Source organism: Lipotes vexillifer, unplaced genomic scaffold, assembly GCF_000442215.2.
Source record: "Lipotes vexillifer unplaced genomic scaffold, Lipotes_vexillifer_v1.1 scaffold538, whole genome shotgun sequence".
NCBI classification, from domain to species: domain Eukaryota; kingdom Metazoa; phylum Chordata; class Mammalia; order Artiodactyla; family Lipotidae; genus Lipotes; species Lipotes vexillifer.
In genome coordinates this window covers 1,347,720-1,363,030 of record NW_006787547.1, presented here as the reverse complement: position 1 = coordinate 1,363,030, position 15,311 = coordinate 1,347,720, and the positions used below count along the sequence as shown (strand labels likewise).

Below are 15,311 nucleotides of genomic sequence, written 5' to 3'. Positions count from 1 at the left end.
AAGAGGAATTTGGGACTTTGATTAAAATGATGCTAAATCCAGACGAGGAGTCAAGGTTTATGAAATACTGACATGCAAGAGGAATTGCATAGCATTCTCTTATACAGTACAGAGATCAAACAAGAGTGAAGAGGGCTTAGAGTATTAAAGAAAAATCTCCTGTGAAGTTCTGCTTGCTTTCCTGAGGTTATCAAGGACTGAGCTACACCTACATACAATTCATTGTGTTGGGGAGGGGAAGGTGCATGCAAAGGGAATAAATGGGTATTGCACAGCTCACTCTCTGTCCTCACAACAAACTAGCCAGATGTATCTTTTTTTATCACCATTTTGGCAGTGAGAAAATAGATGAGAAACAATGTAAAGTCCCCAAATAACCCATCTTATACATGTGGAGCTAGAATTTGAACCAGAATTGGTTGACTGTAAAGCAATTTCTAAGGGAAAACCCACTAATATCCATATCCTACTAAATGAAGTATAGGAAAAAATGTTTAGCTAAGGCATTTACATTAAAGTGTCTTTCAAATATAAGATTTTAAAAATCATAAGAAAGTTCTCAGGTGGAACTCACCAGTAAAAAAAAAAAAGCATAATATTTTGATAAATTCATCCTTGTTTTGAAGATATTTGTAACTAAGGCAGAAATGTTAATAATCCATATTCTAAGGTGAAAAAGATTACTGCTTAGCAGTTTGTGACATGTTTTTACAAACTGACTTATTGATTTTAAGATGTGGAAAAAAATTTAAGTATTTTTCAAACCAAATTCATATTTAAGAGAGACGGAATCACACTTTGCCTCAAAATGCAGTAAACTGAGATTGAGAATTTGAATCTTTAAAAGCTGAACTCTCTGGGAAATGCCAGAAATATAATTATTTAGAATCTGACTGTTTTTGCCTCATATTGAGTAGTATTTAGTCCCTTCTCCCTTCCCCATCTTCTTTTTGTGGCTGATGTGAGGGAATATTTGAAATGTGAAAAATAACCTTTTTTTTTTTTTTTTTTCTGTCTCTGATGGTGTTACCATATGGCTTTAGCATTTGGTTCCATCCTTTTCACCCTCCTACAATTTATTTATTTTAATCACTATTTGTGATTAGTAAAATGAAGGGCTCTGAGAGTCTATTCCTGGCTATATTCTCGCTCCACAGTTTGGCCCCTGATTATTCAATTTCTCATAGCGGCAGAAACTGCCATCTTTAAGTGAGCATAATGTTACTCACCAGTTGAATGAAATCCTTAAAAATGATAGTTCCTTATATTTTAAGAGAGTTTCTATTATCTATGGGGTTTTTTCCCCCTAAATTCCAAAACCATCTGTGCCTTCTCATTTATGACCAAGACTTTTCTGAGTTTTGAATTTGCTTAGAGCTGACAAAACACAACATCTGGATATCAATTCAAGGAGGAAGGCTCATTTGAAAGCTTTTTAATGCCCCTGGACCACAATGAGATCAAATTGAAGACCATTTTTTTTGTGAGTTGAGTGCAAATTAATTAGAAACATGTGGATTAAATTTCTCTTAAACCTCAAAGGGAATTTAAATACTAAGGAAAAGTGCTTTGCAAACTGCTTCTTGGCTTCTGCCAAAGTCAGAACACTTGAAAAAAGAGTTGGTGATACCTACTGAATTCAAATATACCCAGTATTTTCTTCGCTGGTGTATAAAGAACATTTTGATCTTTGAATAAAAGGGAATATAACCAAAGATTTGCAAGTTTCATATCCAATAATGCTTAATCTTCAGTCTAAAATAAGCATATTCCTAGAATTCATATAGCCTTTTCTTGTTTTTTTTACTGCTATTTTTTTTTGTTTAACAATAGCCCAGAATATGAGTGAATGACATCACTGTACTGATGTAACACAAAATCTCTCAGTCATTTCATATACTTTATTTCAGGGATGGGGGAAATTGATTAATTAAAATTTGTTTCAAATTTGTGAGTACATACTTTTTTTTCATTAGTTAACCTTATTTTGGGGGGTTAAAAAGCTTTTCTGACTAATGGAAAATAACTACCTCCCTCCCCCACCCCCTTCAATACATGTTAGTCTCCTAAACACTCATTTTATAACCAATACTGTCAAAACGACCTGTGTGCTTTTGGTTGTGTGTGTGTGTGGGGGGGAGTATGTGTGTGCAGGGACATGTAAAAGCAGTGTTACTAATATTTCAACTCATGACAGCTGACCCTGAGGCCCCTGTACACACTGATAAAGTAACTGTTCAATTATCTGCAGGGAAAACTTAGCCACGACCATGGACCTGAGTGAAGTCTCTGCAAAGGACAGCTCTGAAGAGGGCAGAGTGAGGAGAGCAATCATCAGTGTAGGAGCTACAATTTTCCCAATTTCCTGAGTTGGAAGCAGCTTAAAATGATCCTTTGCTGGTAGCCGCAAAGTCTGGCAGTGACAAGGAGTAATTCTCCCCTTCTGCCCTCTCCTCAGAAAGCCTTGATTTACTCTTATCCTGAGGGTAACAAATGTCATGACATGTCTGCAGCCTTCCTTATCACCACCGCTAATAACAGATTCCCACCTGGAGACAGCACCATGAGAACAATTTTAAATAAGCCTCTTCCGGCACAAACTGATTTTGTAAAGCAGACTCCGTCGTTAAAGCAAATACAAACGTGCCAGCAATAACTCCAGAAATCACTTGACAACATTAAGATAAAACCTTATTACTGACAACTCTTTTTTCTTTCTCCACTACATCTTACATTTTACAATAAGACCTTCAGAGACTCCTGGTACTACCACTGTCTCTACTCAGGAATATTGCTAAAGGATGTAGTCGTTCATCTTAGTCAGAAAAGAAGTCCCATGAACACACCTCTTTTCTGAAAGAAGAGTGAGAGTTGGCTAGCTGGAGGTGAAAGGGGATCAGTCAAAACAAACACTCCCAAATTAAGGAAAAAAATAAGAGACAGTCTCAGAATGTAAAGATGTGTTTTGTGAATAATAAAGCTGATATTTAATATGCTACAGTAAAAGATACAAACAGGCTTGCCCATCCTCTGCCTCACCTGAGGGAAATCTACAAAGAAGACAAAATCTTATTTTCACAGCCTCCCACTTAACCCTGGCAGAAAGTACTGAACAAAAAAGTAGAGCAGAATAGACCCCATTCAAATGATACACCTAACAAGGGGAACTCCACTTCAGTGTGGGGTGAGGAGTAAACATGATGGAAGAGAACGGGTGAGTGCAGGGGAAAATGCCTCCTTCTAGAAAGCAGAGAAGTGAAAATGCCCTTCCCCCACCCCATGAATTTTAGTGAAACATAATTTTCACACGTTTGCTGGAAATATGTGTTGGGTTATCACAAGAACAACTCAAGTACTGTGAAACATTCCTGACCAGTTACAATACAGTGATTGATTTATTACCACTTTTCTTTTCCTTTCTTATGCTGCCCAGTATATTCACTAAAGGAAACATTATGTTGCTTTTTATATACATTTTATAAAACTCCTCTGGAGCTCAGATCTTCACAATATTTGCTTAGTTATAGTTAATAAAGAAAATGTCTTTTACACAATCTGAATGCCAGATTTTAGTGGTTTCTGATTCCTAACCCCATCCTGAGACTACATTGCCCCTTATGACAAAATACAAATGACAAAATACAAGAGAAAAATTCTATGTCCTTGCTGTCAGGGTCACTGTAGAGTGGTTCTCAATGAATGTTCCTGTGAAAAAGTGGTTTTCCACAATTTGCTTAAGTCTTCTATCTTTAACACTTCACAATAATAACCTATAAAGTTTTTCCAATATATGTATTAGAATTGCAAACGTTTTTTCTGCAGTTGGTCACTAACCACTGACAAAATGAATTAACAAGCAATGAATGAATGAGAACATTGAAATAATTATTTAAAATAATCCAAACACCATCCTTTGTTCCCAATATGGAGTATTATGGACATTTAGTAACGTAATTTTACAATTAAAAACATCATTTATTCAAATTATGGAAGAAGATATGCTAATATTGCAATGCTGAAACTAGAGAAAAATGATTTGTTAGAATGATTCCAAGACCTATATAAATATAAGGCTCTCATTTACTTATTCCTTCACTGAGCAACCATTTATTAAAGGCCAAAGGACTTGGAAGAACGCAATGCATGAAGAAGACACAGTATAAACTGACAGAATAACTGGAGAGGCAATATCTAACTTTTATTGGCCACTAATTTAGCAGCCACCAGCTAAACACTTCATATATTGCCTGACTGAATTATTAGAACAATATTAGAAACAAGGAGAGATACTATTACTAGTATCAGAGATACTAACAGAACAAGTAAGATACTATTATTAATTTACAGATGAGGAAACTGAGGCACGTATAGGTTAAATAGTTTATCCATGGTCACACAAGCAAGGGTGATCAGAGATAGGATTTGAATAAAAGCTATTTCCAGAACTCTTAATCACCAGGCCCTAGTTCCTTAGTGACAGAGATCTAAAACAGGTCACTCCTTTCTAACACATTGAGCCAAACTACAGAAGACTGAGAAGGCCAGACATCTTACTACAGCTGCTTCCACTCAGTAGCTAGAGAGCCTCTTTCAGCCCTCTAATTTTAAATGTCTGATTTCTTGTGCAATGTATCCCATTGGTGGCATGGGTTGTGCATAGTTATATGAGGGCTCTTGGCAGGACAAGACTGTGTAGATTGTCCAGGACTGAGATATAATGACAGTGATGTGAAGCTCAAGTTGTTCTTCACTGTGTCCCATGCTCTCCTCCAGGTACATGGTAATCAACTTACCAGCTGTGGCAATTATTTGACATACTTTTGTTAATACCTAAAGGAACTGTATTTTTTTGATACTCCTGTTGTCTGCATTATTTTTTTAAAAGCCTTTAATATGGCATCTGCTCTAGTTTGAGACCTCAAGCATAATCATATACAAATTATTATTGTTCTTTTTTCTTAAGACCCATTTTAACCCTTTGAAAAGATATTTTTTGTAGAGGAAAAGTGATCTGAATACAAGATCAACTTTACTTTTCAGAGTTTTTTACTCGACCTGCACAAAGAGAAAAGAAAGGAACTACTTTTCATGATTTATTCATTAAGTTCCCAACAGCAAAGAATAGACTGATCAACAAGGGTTTTTATTTCATATGCATCAAGCAAATGCCAAGTGCTCTTTACAATCCAGTCAGCTATAACCTTTTCTGTGAAGACCTCCCTGACAATTACTACCCATACAGTAATGTTGAACACTGCCTCATACTTAGTCCTTCTGTAATAGTGATACTGGTCTGTAATCTGTTAGCTGTTTTTCCTGCCAGACTGTGCACTTCTTGGAGGCAGTACATATGTCTTATTTATCTTTATATCCCTTGTTCCACCTGAAGAGCCTGGCAAGTTATTTCAGCTCAAAAAATGACTGTTTAAATAAAGGATAGAAATCAGTGTCCTGCAGACACAATCTTAATAAATGTCTTGAAATGTTTTCTGTAAAACATTCTCCTGAAATTTTGCCATTTGTGATGTGTTGGAGGTTTGAAAGAAAAGCAGAAGTAGGAAAAATCAGAGAAAAATAATAAAAATAGACAGTATTTGTTGACTGCCATCTAGCTGCTAGATATTCTGTAAAGTGCTTTTCAATGATTATCTCCATGTATCCTCCCAACATTCTCATGTGATGAGAACTTTTATTATGCACTTCCTATAGAACAGGAAACTGAGAGGCACAGAGATTAAAGGACTTTCCTAAGAAAGCACAGTAGGCTGAGAAGTTGTGGGACTGAATGTCAAACAAAGCAGCCTTACTCAGAAGCCCACACTTTCAACCATCACATACACTCTCTCCCTGGGAAATGGGGACACTTTTGGTGTCCAGATCCAGCAGAGGAGCTTGAAATGAAGTCAAGGCAAGGCTCACTAAGCAAGAACTTAAAAGGCAAAAGGAAGGTGTGGAAAAGGACAGCTGTGATGGGACATCTGCAAACCCGGAACTAGATCTGCAATTTAAGTGTAGAACCCATCAATAATTCTCTTCTTTAATGTCTGCTGCAAATACTCACTATGCATCTGAACTCCAAGCTCTGTCCTAACCCTTGACCCAAAGCCAAAGGAGACACAGCACAAGCCCTGGGGGTGGGGGGGGGGGTATCACAGTGTGACAGATTTTTACTCTAGAGCTGCAATGTACAATGTAATAGCCACTAGCTACATATGGCTACTTAATTTAAATTGTAACTAAAACTAAATAAAAATGAACATTCTGTTTCTCTATCTCTGTCACCACATTTCAAATGCTTAATACCCACCTGTGACTAGTGGTTGCCACACAGGACAGGACAGATATAGAATATTTTTTGCATTGCAGAAAGTTTCATTGGACACTGTTGATCTAAAGAACCACATTTAAGGGCAAGAACTCTTAAATCAGAGAGACAAACACCAGCTATGCCTCTTTGGGCAGGATACTTAACGTCTCTATACCTCAGTTTCTAATTTCTCTATCTGTAAAATTAATATAATTATAATACTTGCCTTTGAGGGTCACTGTAAGGATTATTTTAGCTAGTTCATATAAACATTTTGAGCACCTGCTTAGTATGTGTACTTAACAAATTGGGTTTTAAAGTTATTGTCACACTTATCACTAATAAGTTATTCATATCTTGTAAACGGTGATTTGTTTACAATATGAACCCTGATAGACCAGTACCCCCTTTTCAATTTACAGATGAGAATAGTTAATTCTATAAGAAATTACTCATATAAATCAGATTCACATGAGTGGGATGTCAAAAGCATGATTCATGACCAACACGTGTGCTCCTGTCACATGCTTGACTACTCTGGCACACAACTTCTGGCATTTATATACTAAATATGATAATATATTATGATATAACTTATACAATAGGAAAAATTCTTTGTTATATGAGTGAAACAAAATGTATATGATAAATAATAAGAGAAGAAAAGCGAACAGATACTAATCAGATTATTTACAGAAACAAAGACTTAAATCTGGCTTGGCTGTAACAGAGATAATTGAAAGACTTCACCATCCACAGCTTTTCAACTGCATTTGCCAGTTAATGGGCTGGTTTCATTTAACATATACACATGAAGTTACATTTAGATGTCTGGGATAAATCCTGCTCAATGGAAAGCACTGGAAGGGGGTAATAAAGAGTACCAGAGCATCTTTCATAGAAACTGGAAAAGTGGACACCTTGAGTAAATAAGAGAGGCCCCATGAATCCACTTTGCACTGATCTTAAGGCAATCCATTGAGTAAGATGCTGAGCATCTGCATTGATACTATTCCATATACTGAGCAACTGAAATTCACTTATGCATATATGTTTGTAAATGTTGCTTAACTTAGCTAAGCTATTGCATTTGCAACTATTTTGCTACCAGAACTACCACACATACCATTATTCATTCAAGCGATAACTGCTTTATCTCCTGTAAAATTATTTAGTTACTACTTCAATGCTGATGTTCAACTTCTTACATATGTAAGATATGTAATAATGAAAACAGTGAGAAATTATTGTGTGCCTATTCTATTTCTGGGACTTGAGACTCATATTATATATGAATACACATAGAAGCAAAAAAAGCAAAGCAAAACAAAAGAATAAGTGAATAGATAACATTTGATTCTGCTATTTGCTAGCCATGTTAGCATAAGCACATTAGTCAATGTGCTGAGGCTCAGTATTCCTATTGGGATAATTTCACCTACCTTTATTTTTTAGTGAGGATTAAACTATATGACTTAAATTAGAAACTAAAATTATGAAGAATGGTATTACAATGTGACCCTCACAAAAATCTTATAAGGTAAGTATTATTATCTTTTATTTGCACTTGAGGAACCTGAGGATCACAAATCTAAAATAGCATGTCCAAGCTCAAAGCTGTAAAAATGATACCGGATAAAATGGACCATTTATACCCAGATCTGCCACATACCTTCCATTGCCCTTAAAATAATACTAAATGTTGCAATGAGGTAATATTTAAGATATTTTAATGTAATGTTGAAAAAATGATCTATAAATTCTATGCGTCTACAGATAAGGAGTAAAAGGAATATGAAGAAAATCTATATGCTGGTGACTCCAAATTTACATTTCTAGCAAGGATCTCTACACTGAACTTCAGATTTTTATGCAAGTGTTTCCATGACACATAGGCTTGAATGCCTAATAATCACTGCAAAATTAATATTCCTAATATAGAACTCTGGATCTTACCATCTTCCAACATCCACCATCTGCTCTAGCATTGTCTTTTTCTCTCTCTCTACCTGGAAATTTCATCCCACCAGTTGTTCAAGCCTACACCTGTGAGTTACCTTTGATTCCTCTCACATCCCATATCCAATTACTCAAAACTCGGTCAATGTTGTCATCAAAATATATCAAGAATCCAATCACTCCCTACTTCCTAACTTACCTCTCTACTTCCCTTTAATTTATTCTCAGTACAGAAGTCAGAATGTTTCTTCCATCACTTTGAAAAAAAAAAAGCCAAAACCCTTAGAATAATGTGTAAGGCCCTCTATCATCTGAGCACTCTCCCATCACCAACTCTCTAGCCTCAAATCATAGGACTGACCCCTTGGTCACTCCACTCTAACTACACTGGTCTCCTCCGTGTTCCATCAACAGGCGAGGCATGCTCCTACTCAGGGCCAGGCACTGGTTGTTCCCTCTGCCTTGAATACCCTCTTTTCAGTTATCCAGTAAGGTCAAAATTATACCTTCCTCAAGTCTTTTTTCATACTTTATCACTGATCCTTTCCCTTGCCACCTTATTTTAAATTGCAATCCCTTTACCTATACACACACTCCTTATTCCTCTTCTCTGTCTTATTTTTCTCCATAGTAGCATATGTGTAGGTATGTGTATATAAATATAAATATGAATATAAACATAAATATACACAGGCACATTATAAAGCACATAATGTATTATTCTCTGGGAATAGGATAGAACATGACATGATACGTATTCTCTTTTTCTCCTTACTAAAATTTAATCTCCAAGAGGGCTAAAATTTGTATCTGTTTTGTTAACTTCTTTATCCACAATGCCTAGAATAATGACGTGAATATTACATGTGTTTAACAATCATTTGTTAAATGAATGAATGAATACACAAGGGAAAAAGATGTTACAATGGTAGAATGATATTTAATTCTCCCTATTTTTCTACTCTTTTATATAAGCGATAATTGTTTGCATTTTAAATGCCATGTTTCATTACATGATAGAATTTACTTTTGAGTTTCTATCACCATGCCTGTAATATTTCATGTCTCTCTGTTTCCTTGCTTTGACTTTAGGAGCTCTGCTTTTGGCAAGCACTGGAAGAATCTAAGAAGGTCCACTGTTTGAAAACAAACATTTAATGATAAATGTAGTAACAGTTAATGGTTTACTAGTAGTGGGAGCAGATCACTCATTGGGGGCATTTTATAATGAATGGACCATGACTGATTCTGTATTTGTACTCTTTTTTTTTTTTAACCCTCAGAAAAACCCCATGAAATGTCCATAATTAACAGAGATGGAAACTGAGGTTCAGAGATATTAGATAATAGGCTCAAGATTACAGAACTAGTAACTGAAAAGTTGGAATGTTAATGTTAACAAGTCCTTATCCATATAGTCACTAGCATCTTTATCTCCAAACATTAAAGTACAATACATTGAAGATGATTTAATTTGCACAATACATACTTGTTAACACAACTATTGTATGGATTGAACATAATCAGAAGGATTACAGTTTTCCTATATACTACTACAGCAAAGTTTTTTAAATAATTCATAGTTCTCAAATGAATTCCCCCCTTTTGAGCTAACAATACGTTATTCTTTGTCTGCCTGTAGTTTTCTTTTTCCTGCTGCTAAAGGTCTTATCAGATAAGCAAGTGACTCTTTACACCGGCTGAGTCTCTTTCTAAAGAATGGTCTCACTGCCTTGAAAAGGACTCATAATCACTCTGTTCCCTTTCCTTATATATGTTTGCTGGACTCCTTGGGGAGGCTTTGAAATTCTGACACTTAGTGTAAGTTTAGAGTGTTTGCCAAAAATATTCTTTGTTGGGGAGGCTGAGGACTTTTTTTATTTACTTATGGACGCAGCATATTTTATAGCCTCTCAGAGTGAGGAAATAGAAAAGTAAAATGACAAAAATCGAAGGTAAAATAACTTTAGTTTGTGCAAAAGGAGATGGGGAAACTTTGAGAAAGGAAACTCCTTAAGAATTAATCAAAGTGGCTTAAGGGGAAATGATATTTACTGAACACCTATTATGTGCCAAATCTTGTATAAAGTGCCTATGTACATTTTATATAATGTGTTTGCAACAAATCATTGATGTGGATGTTATCCTGACCTTTTCTTTTAGATAGTGGCATTGATACTAAAAGAGTTTAATATCTTTATCAAAACCAACTGCCTAAATATCTCTTCATTTTTAAAAACATGAGCTTCTAGATTCAACTTTCCCTCTTTTTTTTTTTTCAAATACTCCATATTTTTTTCCCTTTACATCCTTGTTCCCCTAGTTATTGTATAGTCATACTATTTATAGGATTCTAGAGGAATAGGAAGCCTTTTAAAAGCAATCCTGGTGAAATCTCCCTCTTGTTGATCAAATAATTATCATTTACTTAATAATTTTAAACTTTTCATTAAACCTCAATTTATTATGTATATCCTGCCAAAGTTCTCTAAAATGTAAGCTAAGGCTAAGATGGAGTAGCAGGTGCCACATTTGTCGTTTCACTAAGAACAACAACACAAACAGACAACATCTACGAAGTAACGTTTTCCAACCTTGCACATTAGGCAACCCAGGACAGCGAGACCTGAATGAAGTAGATTCTGTGACTGTCCCCCTGGTTATGACCTCATGAGGGCTCCCAGACTGCAGCACTGAGAGGCAAGACCTAGTCACAGCCTAGCAATCTCACTGAACCGAGAAGATGGAGATGGAAGGTTGGGGGATGTGGTGCAAAGCCTAAAATTAAGATCCAATATGATGTGCTGCTTTCATACCTGGTGAATCCAAAAGGGCCTCAAGTGGTATAACCACAAATTCCCCTTCCAACTCTGCTCTGGTGGATGAGGTCCTCTAGCCAAACAACTTCCCTTATTAGTAAGACCAGGCACAGTTCTTGTTTGTCTTTGAGTAGTGGTTTTCAGTTCCTGACAGCCCATGGAATTATTAAACATGCTAATCACAACCTACCACAATAACTAAGATCAAACCCCTTAGTACTACAAAGCCTGTGTCCCATAGCCTCTAGTTGTTCACTCTGTCCCTGAGTGCCACCTCTATATGGTCCATGTGGTGTGCTGTGTCCTCCTCCCCTAGGCTGTGAGTATATGTGACTAATAACATATGTGACTATGGTCGATCTCATTTATCCAGTGTTGGGTGATATGTGTTTGGTTACTTCCATAATTCTAGGGTGGAAATCCCTTCCTCATCAATGGGGTAATTAGGAGGTGATTAAAAGAAGCAGGCCAAGATGTGAAAGGTTTACAGGTCAAAATACTGGAGAGACAGGATCTGCACAGAAATAAAACAATAAAGTTCAGCAGAGCATTTCCTCAAATCTTCATCTCATGACTGACAAACACACATTTAAGGGAAACAACTTGAGGGCAGGGAAAGTATCATGCAATCAGAAAGGAAAAAAAAACTCTTAATTCACAGCAAATCCAATAGAGTACTTAGAAAACTCAGCAGTATCTCAGCAGCGGGGCAAAATTAGATGTAGATTAGTCTAATCTAATGCTACTTAACATAGCTTAGAAGCAGTCTCAAAAGGATTTCTCAGTAACATAACTGTGCTCCAGAAGGAAGCTCAAGAATATTTATAGACATACAAAAATATTCAGCAGCAACAAAGTTAAAATCACGATGCCTGGCATTCCATCAAAAACTATGAGGTAAGCTAAGAATCAGGAAAGTATGACCCAGGAGAAGAAAAACCAATCAATAGAAACAGACTGAGAAATGACCCAGATAATAGAATTATTAAATAAGGACATTAAAACTGTTACTATTATATTTCTATATTCCAAGATGAAAGGGGAAATATTAAACATAAGTAGAGACATGAATGACATGAAAAATAAACTGAACTTCTAAATGTGAAAACTACAATGTCTGACATGAAACACACTTGTTTGGATTGAAAACAGGGGGTGCTTCAGAAGAAAAGACTGGTGAACTTGAATACACAGCAATGGAATCTACCCAAAATGAAACACGGGGAGTATGAAGACTGTGAAAAAAGTGAATGTATCATCAGTGGGCTAGGGGACAACTTCGAGTGGGCTACCACATGTGTAACTGGAGTCAAAGGAAAACAACTCAGGGCAGGAGGTAGAAAAAAAAAGACTTGAGGAAATAATGGCTGTAATTGTTCCAGGTTTGATGAAAACTACAATTCCACAGATCCAAGAAGCTCAACAAACCCCAAGTACAGAAAACAACACAAAAGCACATCTTAAACTGCTTAAAAACAGTGATAAAGAGAAAATCTTAAAAGCAGCTGGAGAAAAGTGATATGTTTTGAATAAAAGAATGAAGATAAGAAAGATAGATTTCTCATCAGAAGCAATGCAAGTCAGAGGCAAGTGGAGCAACTACTCTACTAAAAGAAAACACTATCAACCTAGAATTGACAACATAGTAAAATAAGCCTTCAAAAATGAAGATGAAATAAAGACTTTCTTAGACATCTAAGGCTAAAAGAATTCATCACCAGCAGACCTGTGCTGCAGTAAATGCTAAAAGGTCCTTCATGCAGAAGGAAAATAATACCAGATGGAAACAGGTAGCTACATAAAGCAATTAAGGACACCAAACATTATAAATATATAATTATAACATACTTTCTCTTCTTTTTAATCTCTATAAAATTAAGTGAATGTGTGTAGTAAAAAACAGTAACAATGTATTGGGAGGTTTATAATATATTTAGAAGCTAAATGCATAACAACAATATTACAAAGGCCAGTAAAGAGGCAAGAGAAGTAAACCACAGCAAGGTCTTATGCTATACATGAAGTCATATAATAATACTTAAGTTATAAGTTAAAGACATACAAGAAATGATGGAGACTTGTCAAAAGGACACAGGAGCAAACTGACAGGGCTCCCGTTCTGGGAAAATTTTAGCATCAAAATAAATCATAATTATTTAGATTATAATCTATTTAATAAATTAGGACTCTGAGTCTGTACTGATACAATAAGTAGACACAAAATAAATAGTTAAGGAAGAGGAGAAAGCTCTAAATTTCAGGAACCATTTTCATCAATCATACTCATAGACAGTGTTCTGTAGACCCAGTCTAAATTCCACTTTCTATTATAAATTGGTAAACCAGTTCAAAAAAAATGAAAGGCTCCTTAAACTGTACAGACAGCATACTTGATTAAAGGCATGAAATAAAACCTCATTTATCTGTATTTGGAATTTTTCTTGTTATTGCTCTTATTGATTCAGAAACACAATTTTTCATTTGCTTAAACATTTCTTATCTAAATCTTTTTGTAATCTTCATCAAAATGTCTGCTTTCATGATATGCCTAGTCCAGCTTTTAAATCCAAGGAAAAAAAGCATACGATTTTGATAAATGGACACTCAATTGATTCTCCGAACTTTTAAAATGCAGCTATGTGCTCAACAGTACTACTGAAGTTGATCTATTTGCTTTTATTTTAAATCCAGAAATAACTGCTTATGTGTGAAACCACCACATATGATCTCTTTCTACCTCACAATTGACAGAAATCATATTTATTGTTACCTCTCAAAAATAAAATAAAATTACTACTCTCTCAGGACTAGCTATGGAAATAAGACAGAAAAGCCTTTTTAGAATCTCTTTTTCTTTATATCTGATACCACAAAATATCTGCAAAAAATGGCATTTCTAGTAAACTATAACAAAAACTTTGGACGATAGAGCCTTATCCCATAGGTACATGTAATAAGCCTCAGATATGCATGTTTTGGAAAAAAAGAAAAAGATATACCCCAGATAGAAAGTGACAGGAGAAGAACTCTTTCTCCTTCCTTCTTTATATCCTATTTATTGAGTGTCAAATATGTGCCAGTAACTGTTCTAGGTTCAAAATGCAAACTCCTTACAGTCAAGCTTCATATGATGACTACCACTGTCTCACCTCCAATGATGTTTTATTGCCTGAATTAAATATAGGTTATCTTTCTTTAAATAAAACTATAAAAATTGCTAAAGTGTACTCTAGGTGTTAAGACTAATACTTAATAAATAATAGTATTATTAAAATAATTAAGAATGACTTTTGATAGAGGTTTTAATAAATACAATTTCTGGGATTTATTTACAGACAGCTATTAGACATAACTTTGAAAATTATCTTCAGATGATAAGAAAAGTCAATGAGATTCTTAGAAAGGATGTGCAGTAATCTCCATTCCCTTAGGAAAAGAAATTACCTGGCTTTCTCCCTAGATATATTTTCAGATGAAATTGCAGAGGATAAAGACATATTGTTTTCTGAACCAAGAAGCTGAGCACTTTCGAGTTTAAAATTTTTTATTGATGGCTGCCACAAAACAACTTTGTAATTATATGATAGATAAAGAGAAAAAGAACATTTATATTTCTTTAGTTTGTTTTTTGACTGTAAAATCATTTAATCCCTCCTCCCTCAACAACAAAAATGAATATCTAATTCTCAGTATTTTAAAGTGTTTTTTAACAGATTGAATGAACAAGACAGTTAACTTAGTCACAACAGTCAATAAAATCCTAGAAAAAATATACTGAATTTTTCCAGATGAAATCATCATTGACCTTCTGATAAGCCTCACCTTGCTCCTGAAAATATAAGCCTTCTAAGCCAAAAATATTATTTGATGTATTTGGTTATTATCTAGTGAATATGCTATCAAAATGTTAACATTACAATTTAAAATAACAACACCCAAAAAATAACTAATCCAAACACTTCATGCTGTTTACCACAATGTCCATTGCAGCACTATTTACAATAGCCAGGACACAGAAACAACCTAGGTGTCCATCGACAGATGAATGGATAAAGAAGGTGTGGCATATATATACAATGAAATATTACTCAGCCATAAAAAGAAACGAAATTGAGTTATCTGTAGTGAGGTGGATGGACCTAGAGTCTGTCATAAGAGTGAAGTAAGTCAGAAAGACAAAAACAAATACCATATGCTAACACATATATATAGAATCTAAAAAAAAA

The 15,311-nt window shown here is 35.1% G+C and overlaps 1 pseudogene; it reads left to right on the top strand.

Annotated features, from left to right (window-relative positions):
* Nucleotides 1-15,311, top strand: part of LOC103073521 (AP-3 complex subunit beta-2-like) — a 62,607-nt pseudogene that overhangs the window by 41,379 nt on the left and 5,917 nt on the right.